Genomic DNA, 8,971 nt, shown 5'->3' on the forward strand with positions numbered 1-8,971 from the left:
GTCTTGCAAGGACTGGTATAAATGATGCAGGAGGTGATGTTTCCTCTCCTAATTCATCACAGACCACAATATTGAATACTGGAGCTAACGAACACTCAGTTTCTTCTGGAGAGCATGCTCATGCATTCTGCTGCAACAGGGTTCACTAAATACTTCAACAGGAAAGTGGCACTGTTATAGAGAGAATCAGAACATTAAATCTTTTATTTATTCCAAAATTCATGTGTGTCTCTCAAGTTACATCTACATATTCATTGCGCATAGACACGATCTCTCTGCTTGTGCTCTGAGACATCCAGGTATAAGCTGTATTTTATCCAAAAATTGCATGTCTCACACTTCATAAAAATCTATTTGACTGGGGTCATTACCTGAAGCTCAGTAATTTGCATACTGTAGGTGTGTGCCTTTTCAAGCAGAGCTTGCTTGCATCTATCTAATATAGAGTAAGGACAGAGTACATTTGCATCTGCTAACAAAAAAACATGTAAACATATCTTACATTTTCCACACAACAAATTGGGTATGGAACTCTTCTTCAGGTTAGGTACCACAGGACAGTGTAATGTCTGTATATGCATTTAAGCCATGAAAAAGGTTTAGCCCAAAGGAGACTGCATGTCGGCAATGTGCAGCCTAATGTCTTTACTGAATATACAGCTTACGAAGCTTTGGGATCTTGTGCACTGAAAGGTGCTGTGTTTGTGATGCTGTTTTTTCCTGCTAGCACATGAATTGCTTTGAAGATGCCTTTATCAACAACTGAAAGTGAATACAAAGACAAAAAGTTTTCCCTGGATACTTTTTCTAACTACTGAGGTAGGAAGAGGAGTTAAGGTGGTGTGAGGAGGAGGCGTCAAAATTAGTCCTTATCGGCTAATTCCCTTCTTATCTCTGAAGCCATGCCAAGATGTCCCTGAGGCATCATTTTCCGTTCAGAAAAGCAAACCCTATCCTTTGAAACTTTTAGTTTACATTAAAGAGGACAAGCAAGAACAAAAACATAATCCCTGAATAAGCAGACACATTTGTTCATGTCTCCTCAATAACAGGCAGTGTGGCTGCTCTAAGGATAAAATAGATCCTTGTCTCTGAAGGGGTTCTAGAAAGCTACAAGTGCAGTAGATAAAAAATATTGTTTCAAGCCATAGACAGAGAAACTGAATAAAGAAAGAGGTAAGTGAAATGTCTGTGCCCAGCAGATCAGCTAGGGGGACTCAATTAGAATTGCGGAGTGTGTACTAACTCTGTTCTTGTTTCTTCACAGTGCACCACTTCTGGAGTGCACCTCCAGAAACACATCCTAGCAAATCATTTTCTATGGTTCTTTAAAGTACATCTACCTACACATAGCATACTTTGTGTTTCACAGTTGTTTACAGGCTGATTTGAAATAATACTTGCTCTAAAACTCAGTTCTTATCCTGAAAAGTCACTGGAAAATAAATGTTCCTCTTCATATTCAACAGAATCAAAAATGGTGAATTTAATAGTACAACAGGTACATCAAGTGTTTTACTGTGTTTACGCAGTAAACAGATCTATAGTTCAGATGAGAGACAAAATGAGTGGTCTTATGCATCAGGTACGGAATTGTTCACTGATTTCTACCTGTGGCAAACTCAGATTAAGGAGCTGTGCAGGTGAGAGTAAAATAGAACTAAGCTTTATAACCTAAGCTAGGAGCACTGATGTTAATGTGTGAGGAGAAAAGGGCCTTGAATTTCAGAGATTAAAGGGCTGAAAAGAAGAAACAATTATATTTCACAAGTACAGTAAGCTCTTCTGATGCAGAGCCACTAGAAAATCATAAATTGGAATCATAATTATGCCATTTAAACACAGTCACTTTTCAATTACAAGAGCAATTTAAGCTGGTTGTCTTGAATCAGTCATTTCCTGGGATGTATACTTCTAAACAGTAGATGAAAAAGAACATGAGGAGAGAAGTACAGCATTTCTGTAGCTCTGATATTATTGATATTGAAATTTTGTGAAATGGCACTTCATGAATCAAAATGAAAGCATCAAAGTTTCAAAAAAACCCACAAATCAGTTCATATTCTTATTTTGCCAGTGTAAGTGTATTTAACGAATAATATCACTGTTGTCAAAAGAGTTGTCCTGATGTAACAGCACTCTCAGGTGAGAATCACACCCATATATTAAATCTATTGTAAATTAGATTTTGCTGAGTACTTACATAATATGATTGCTTTTTTATTTTGTTTCTCTGATTGCGGCAAAACTGTAGAGGAAAAGCACTTGTTTGGAGTTCAGACTTGAAAACATTTCAGTTTTGTTTACTCCACTAGTAGTATAGTCAATCACTTCCATCGCGGAGACATTTCAAGAGACATTTCAGGAGAGATCTATGTTCTTAAGGTCATGGTCATGACCAATAATTCATAAAGCAGTATAGTTTAAGTAAGTTCCTCACATTGTACCTGTTAATAAACTGAGAATTAGCGAAGGACAGGGCTTGAGAGGAGTTAATTTTTCCCTACTTGGTATCACTGTTCATCTGGCAAAAGTTAGTATTACATATGGGAAGGAAGCAAGGGGTTTCGAGAACTGGATGTGCAGGAATAGGAATGCAGGATGAACAATACAAACAGCAATTATCTCAAAGCTCTTTGAATCACTGCAAATACCAAACATTGTCACAGAATGCCTGTGTTGCAGAAAAAAAATGTTTATGAACAGCAAAAGAAAGCAATTGACTTAGTTTCTTAAGAAGCTACTGGAAATCCTTAGGAGCCTTTTAGAGGCTCTGTTACCAGAGGGACAAAAGTCGAGCAGGACAATCTCCAGGAAAAAAAGAGGGAAAGCCCAGAAGGATTTTGCAAGAAAATTAATACCTTGCCAACAGGCAATTGACTTAGACTAAGTGCTAAGCATCCACTAACGCACTTCAAAAACAACCTAATAACTCTAAGTAGCAGAACAGAGGGCACACAGGCACATGGATAGTATTTTCTGACTTGGCAGTACTTTTCTGCCAAGAGGCTTCAACAGGAAATGAGTGATAGAACCCTCAGCCTGCATATATGCTTTTTGCAGGTACTCGACCTTGAGTACATGCACATTTTAGCTATTCTATTATTTATTGACTAAGCTGACTTGAGTCATGACTGTTAAAATGCAATAGTCATTTGTATAAAAGTTAATGAACTCAGAGACTTGTCCCAACACTCATAATTTAACTGTAGCACCACAACAAGAAATTATGAAAAAGCACAGTATTTACAGTTAAATTAGATGTTATAACAAATCCAAGGCCATTGCCCATGCTTTAGCAGGTGTCAGCAAGAACACTGTTTTTCAATATTTTATTGGATAGCGGTATATCCATATTATTTACCTTTGGTTACCACTGAGGACCAGATATCAGTGTCTTCAGTCACAAAAATTCTTCCCTCCTGTTCAGTCCCCAAATCTTGTGTTCCCCATTGTCTTTCAGATCATACGTAATACTGCAGCTCTTCAATATCACTACAGTTCTTTGCAATATCACAAATAATGCCTGTGAAATACAGACGGTATTGACGTATTCTCTCCCCCCCCCCCCCAAAAAAAAAGAAGTGACATCATCACTGCTGAGGAGAAACTTCCCTTTCCTTGATCTCTGCTTCCACCAAGTGGTCATTTTAGATCTTTTCTTCCTACCCTTTTTATTCTATTCAGAATCTCAAGCTATTGCACTGTGTTTCAGTCGTTAAGATCTACATTCAGGATTCTGGAAATTTCACGTTCCACTCCCATGTTTGATTCTGACTTAATGTGTGGTCTTGAGCGAACTGCTAACTTATCAGTTAGCACAGTTATCAGTTACTTATCACACCACACTGAAAGAAAAACTAAACAGAGCTGTGCACTTACCTAATGAATGTATGCACACAACTACCTATCTACTTTGGTGGTTAATTCTATTCAAACATGCTGTTTTCTTGGTCAAACCCTTGGGATTTATCTGTGTAGAATAGCACTGGTATCATGCATTTTAACCATCGGATGGTAGAAAGATGGTACTGGAATGGACTCATTGACAGATTCCCAGAAACTGCCATAGTGCATATTGTCCTGAGTGCATTACCTCTCTACTGCTGTTGGGATTTGGCTGCCTGGGTTCAAGGCCAGCTTTCACAGTGCAGTTGTCTGAGCTTGAATCAAAGACATGCGAGAAGATTCAGCGAGTGCTTGCCCCTCCTCTCAGGAGCTGCTCTAAAGCTGGGCTTCTGCCCTTGGCTTCTACTTGAGCTATCTTGCAGCTATGCCTGTGCCTTTCTATGTGCTTAGCTGATCTGGACCCAGACCCTGACCTGCAGACTTGACTTCCTAGATTGATTTTAAACCTGTCTCACCACTATGGACTTGTCTGGCAACTACTGGACTGCTGACTGACCCTAGCTGACCCATAGTTATGCTATCTTTGCTCAGATACTGTGGAACTGCACCTCTGACTGGCAGGTCACAGCCCCTGCCCTCCTTGTTGTGAAGTTCACCTGCTGGTTCACTTTCCCTTATGGAGCAGCCACTCCTGCTGCTCCCTGACATATATGGCCGGTGTGACCTATGCTCCATCCATAATTCTCCCTCTGGGGCTGATCAGAACGTGCAGAATGGTGGCACAGATTTGCAATTGATGTGCTGATAGTAGGCTCTCTAACCAGTGTACGGGGATACGAACCTTGTCTCCATGCAGTTGGGGAGGTAAGGCTGGCCCAGTGCCAGTATGACCTCTGTGATGTTGTCAGTGCAATAGCTCATGGGCAGCCAGTCTAGTAGATGACCTGGGAGACCTCCAGCCTGGACTCCAAATTTGTTGCCTCGCAATCAGCATCAAAATAGTAAGGCTCTGCAATGCAATGGAGACCACCTTCTCCACAGGCGTTGGCACCCAGAATGTGATATGCTGGCACATGGTGGCAGGCATTAACTCCCTGTGTAGAACCTTGAAGGTGACCCTCTTTGTATCAAAATTTGGCACTTCCTTCTGGTTTTCCCAGGTGCACAACACAATTTGACCCTTGGAAGAGGAAAGTCACTTTTTTACCCTTCAGCAGCTCACTTGTCCCCTTCCTGAAGAAAGAGACTGGTCCAGTACTTTCTAGATGCTTCCTGAGCAGAAAGTACTGAATGCAGTAGCAGCAAAGGAAGAAACAGCAGCTAGAATGGCAGCAGCATCAGTCAGGTGGCCAGTCAGATGCCAGAGAGAGTAGGCTGGGCCCTGCTTTTGAAGTGTGCAATGAGTAGTATGGATGTGAGTCACTCCAGGCCTCTGAACCATGGAAACAAAGATCATTTCCTGGAATGGATCACCAGGACAATAGAAAGTTACATGGAGCAATTGCAAGAACAGTAGTTTAACTGTTACATATGGTATGAATTATAACATTCTAATAGTTTACCAAAACTAAATTAAGAATAATTTTTGTTAGCAATTTGGTGACATGATCTGTGTCCAACTCTATAACTGCATAAACAACTTGTACTATTAGGATGGTACTGTAGCCTGTTAATAATTGGACATCAGTAAATTATGACATAATTCCACTAAATGTGGAACCAATCTATTGTGTTGAAACAACCACAGCATAGATAATAGCTATGATTCTTGTTTAAAGCATTCTTCACATTTACTGTTTCTTTTTTAAATTGCAATCTAAGGATTGTACTGCAAGAGGTTAACGAATCCTGTAGCCTGATGCAAGGATGCTGTGGCTCTGTTTTCCTGAGGGCCAACCAGTAGCAATGCATACTCCCAACTGACATGTACGGAAACACACAAAAACACACACACTCAGAATACACACGCACACAGCCGGCCACACAGATCAACACACGCAGAAAACAGTACTTTACCAGCACACACACAAACACACAGCACTCATATAAACCTAAACAGCACAGACGGCCTGATCCCATTCCTCATCTCTGGCAAAGAAATATACACAAACACACACACACACACACATATATGCATATATACACATCTGCACACAACATGGATCACTCCAGTAGCTGGCCTTAGACATTCAACCTGTTCAGTAGCTGGCCCTAGATCTCTTGTTCTCCCCAGTTGCTGGGACTGCAATATATTACTCCTTGAGATTTGCAGCCCCATTCCAGGTGCTGGTACTCGGACATCTTCTTGTTACAAACACACATATGCAAACGGATCTCTCCAGTAGTTGGCCCAACTGAGGCCTTTTGTCTCTCCAATAGCCAACTCTCAGACCCCTGCTTTCTGTAGGAGCTAGCTAGAACCAAAGGTCCTTCCAGTAGCCTACTCTCAGAGTCCTTGTCCCTTTGGTATCTGGTCCCAAAACCTATGGTCTCTCTGGTTGGTGGTTCCCAGACATCTTACCCTACTTACTCTCTATTCCATCTTGAATTTCACTAGCAAAATAGATACATATTCATCCACGCACATACAATTGAAGTTCCCTAAGGAAATAAATACACACAAAATAAGCCCAGTCTGTCCGGTGCTGGCAACAAGACCTATAGGCCACTATAAATAGCTAATATTACTGGCAATTAGACCTCTCAAACACACGTACATACACATATACACATAATAGAAATCACACTCACTCAAAAAAAATATTTAAGAGCAGTATTTAACAAGATAGACTGTGGTGATCATGTGAGGGGCTCGATCAGACAAATGTATTAGCAAGCCACATGTTTACACTCAGCCAACCCCTCTTATCCTCTTTGCCATATATTTTCTCATGCTTGTTCCTCCCAATCCACCGTGATACCTCCTTTTCTCCACCTTTGGTCCTTCCTCCAAACACCCCATAGCAAGTCTCACAGATTCCCACAACCCACTTAAAACAGCCCATAGTAAGTTTTGCACTCCTTAAAAGATGCTCTTCCACCTGCCTCCCGTAATGAATCCTATAGACCTGTAGGCAGTAACCCCCTTTAGACTTCAAGGCATTCCAGGGAGAGAGTTTCTGTCGTTGGGTGATGTCCCTGGATTTCACACCTCAGTCAATCGGCCAGCTGTCCTCCTTTGATAGCCCTAAGACTAGCCCATTCAGGGTGCTCTGTTTTCACTGATTTGGCTAATGGGGTAGCTCTGCCTGTCATTGTTCCTCTTAAAAACTCATGAAGCCTTTGTGTTTATGGTGATTAGCCTTCAGTCCCATAACCTAACATGTAGGAATTCAGCAGTGTAATAAATAATGAATGTTCAATTCTATGATGTATTTTCTGTACTCCTTATAAGATAATGCTAAAATAGCATAATAATTTTCAAGTGCTTTGTCTACCCTGTTTAAACGTTTCTCTAAAGCTTTAGCCACAGTAATTTAATGTGCATTTCAAATACTTTGGATTTTCTGTTGCTGCCACCAGAAGCTTTAACTTAGCTGTCCTTTTTTTTATATACTTGCTCTTGGAGTACTGTAATGTTTGACAGACTAGTGGAAAACTGGAAAACTAGCAAAAGAAGCAAACCACAGAAGACTGTACAAAGAATTATTACCTCTAAAGCAGGATTATAATGCCTGGGCAATCACAGAATCCATTGCAGTATTTTTACATTCAAGTTACACAAAGAAACGATCTTGCAGAATATATTTTAAAATTGCTCTCCCAAAAACCTCCCACCTCTCCTATTTTACTACTGACAGCAATTTGTATGTCTTCATTTCTGAAAATGCTTTCTGCTCTTTCCTCAATGCTTTATCCTAGATAAAACATCCTTCCTGAATCTTTTAACTAAACTCCAATCTGTCTACTCACTCAGAAGAGCTTACAATTGTACTTCTTACATGTGGAAAGTGTTTGAATCCACTCCATTTAGCAAGTAGAATAGAATTTTCAAAGCATGCACAAGCCAGGTGGGAACAAGAGTCTGACTCCATTAATTTAACACTTGTGCCCTTTCTCTCATACTTGTACATGTTGTAGATGTCCAGATCTTCTAATTCTAAATGCCAGATTTTCATGTAAATTTCTCAGGAGAATTCTGTGTTTTTGCAGAAGAGTAGAGTGAAATGGACCAGTGGAGCACTTCAGTAACATAATTTTCAATTGTCCCGTTCATATCTCCCTGCAACATCATGATTCTAATTTCGGAGACAAAACAAGCATGGAGTGAAAATTATAATGCTTAAAAGTCTCCACACACAGAAGAAAACACAAAAACCTTCTATACAACAACCACTTTAATACATCTGATTAACATGAGGAGCTGACATGAGTCCACAGTAAAGCACATCCATTTTGTTTCTTGATGTAAAAGAATCCATGGTAAGTTTTCCCCATAAACTCAAAAGTGATGTATCAGAAAATTGTGCAATTCAGGGAGAGATTTAGGTATCGGATCCAAAATAAAAATATAGACATGTGAAGGGGAACGTTAACAGAAATTAGACACATGAGCTCAAAAACTGCAGTACTAAAAACACCAGTTCAGCTGTTGCATAACCTTAGACATATCTGTATTTCATGGTGTTGGGATGTCACAGCATCTGGTCTGCTGCCTCTACCTCTGCCAATGCTAGGGAAAGCACTTCAGCCCCCCAGTGACCATGGAAGTCAGACAGACACAATGGAAGAAAAGGGAAGAAAATGCCCGAATCTCTCTTGGCTAAGTGAAAGAGTATATAGATAGTCTCCCACCTAGAGTATTCTTTACCTTGACTGAGGTGCCTTTTCAAGGTAGAGAGACTCCTATTCTTCTTGGTAATGTCCTCGTCAAATCATTTCCTGAAGTTAAGATGCCTCTTTGTCATGACAGATGAGTGAGGGACCCTAAATCTTTTTCTTCCACTTCATAGTAGTTAGGACATTTCTTTGAAAGGTGGGACACTGGGCCAAATTCTCTTCCAGCTGGAGTGAACTTGGCCACCAAACCATTAAGTCATTCTTCTTTTAAAAAGAGGGAGGAGTGCTTAGGCTGACAGCTTAGACCAGACAAGAACTCCAACTGTAGTCTCAAAGAGAATGA

General features: G+C 40.4%; 1 protein-coding gene across 1 annotated transcript in view; it reads right to left on the reverse strand.

Annotated features, from left to right (window-relative positions):
- The window catches only part of KEL (Kell metallo-endopeptidase (Kell blood group)), a 30,143-nt gene extending 26,633 nt beyond the window's left edge, over window positions 1-3,510 (reverse strand). The window contains exons 1-2 of the mRNA XM_064518909.1: window positions 3,365-3,510; window positions 2,204-2,447 (exon numbers count right to left, since the gene is read on the reverse strand). The gene's annotated coding sequence lies outside the window, so the exon portion shown is untranslated. The remainder of the gene's footprint in view (window positions 1-2,203; window positions 2,448-3,364) is intronic.
- Window positions 3,511-8,971: the final 5,461 nt, after the last annotated feature.

Source organism: Dromaius novaehollandiae, chromosome 1 (genome assembly GCF_036370855.1).
Source record: "Dromaius novaehollandiae isolate bDroNov1 chromosome 1, bDroNov1.hap1, whole genome shotgun sequence".
In the NCBI taxonomy this organism is placed as follows: domain Eukaryota; kingdom Metazoa; phylum Chordata; class Aves; order Casuariiformes; family Dromaiidae; genus Dromaius; species Dromaius novaehollandiae.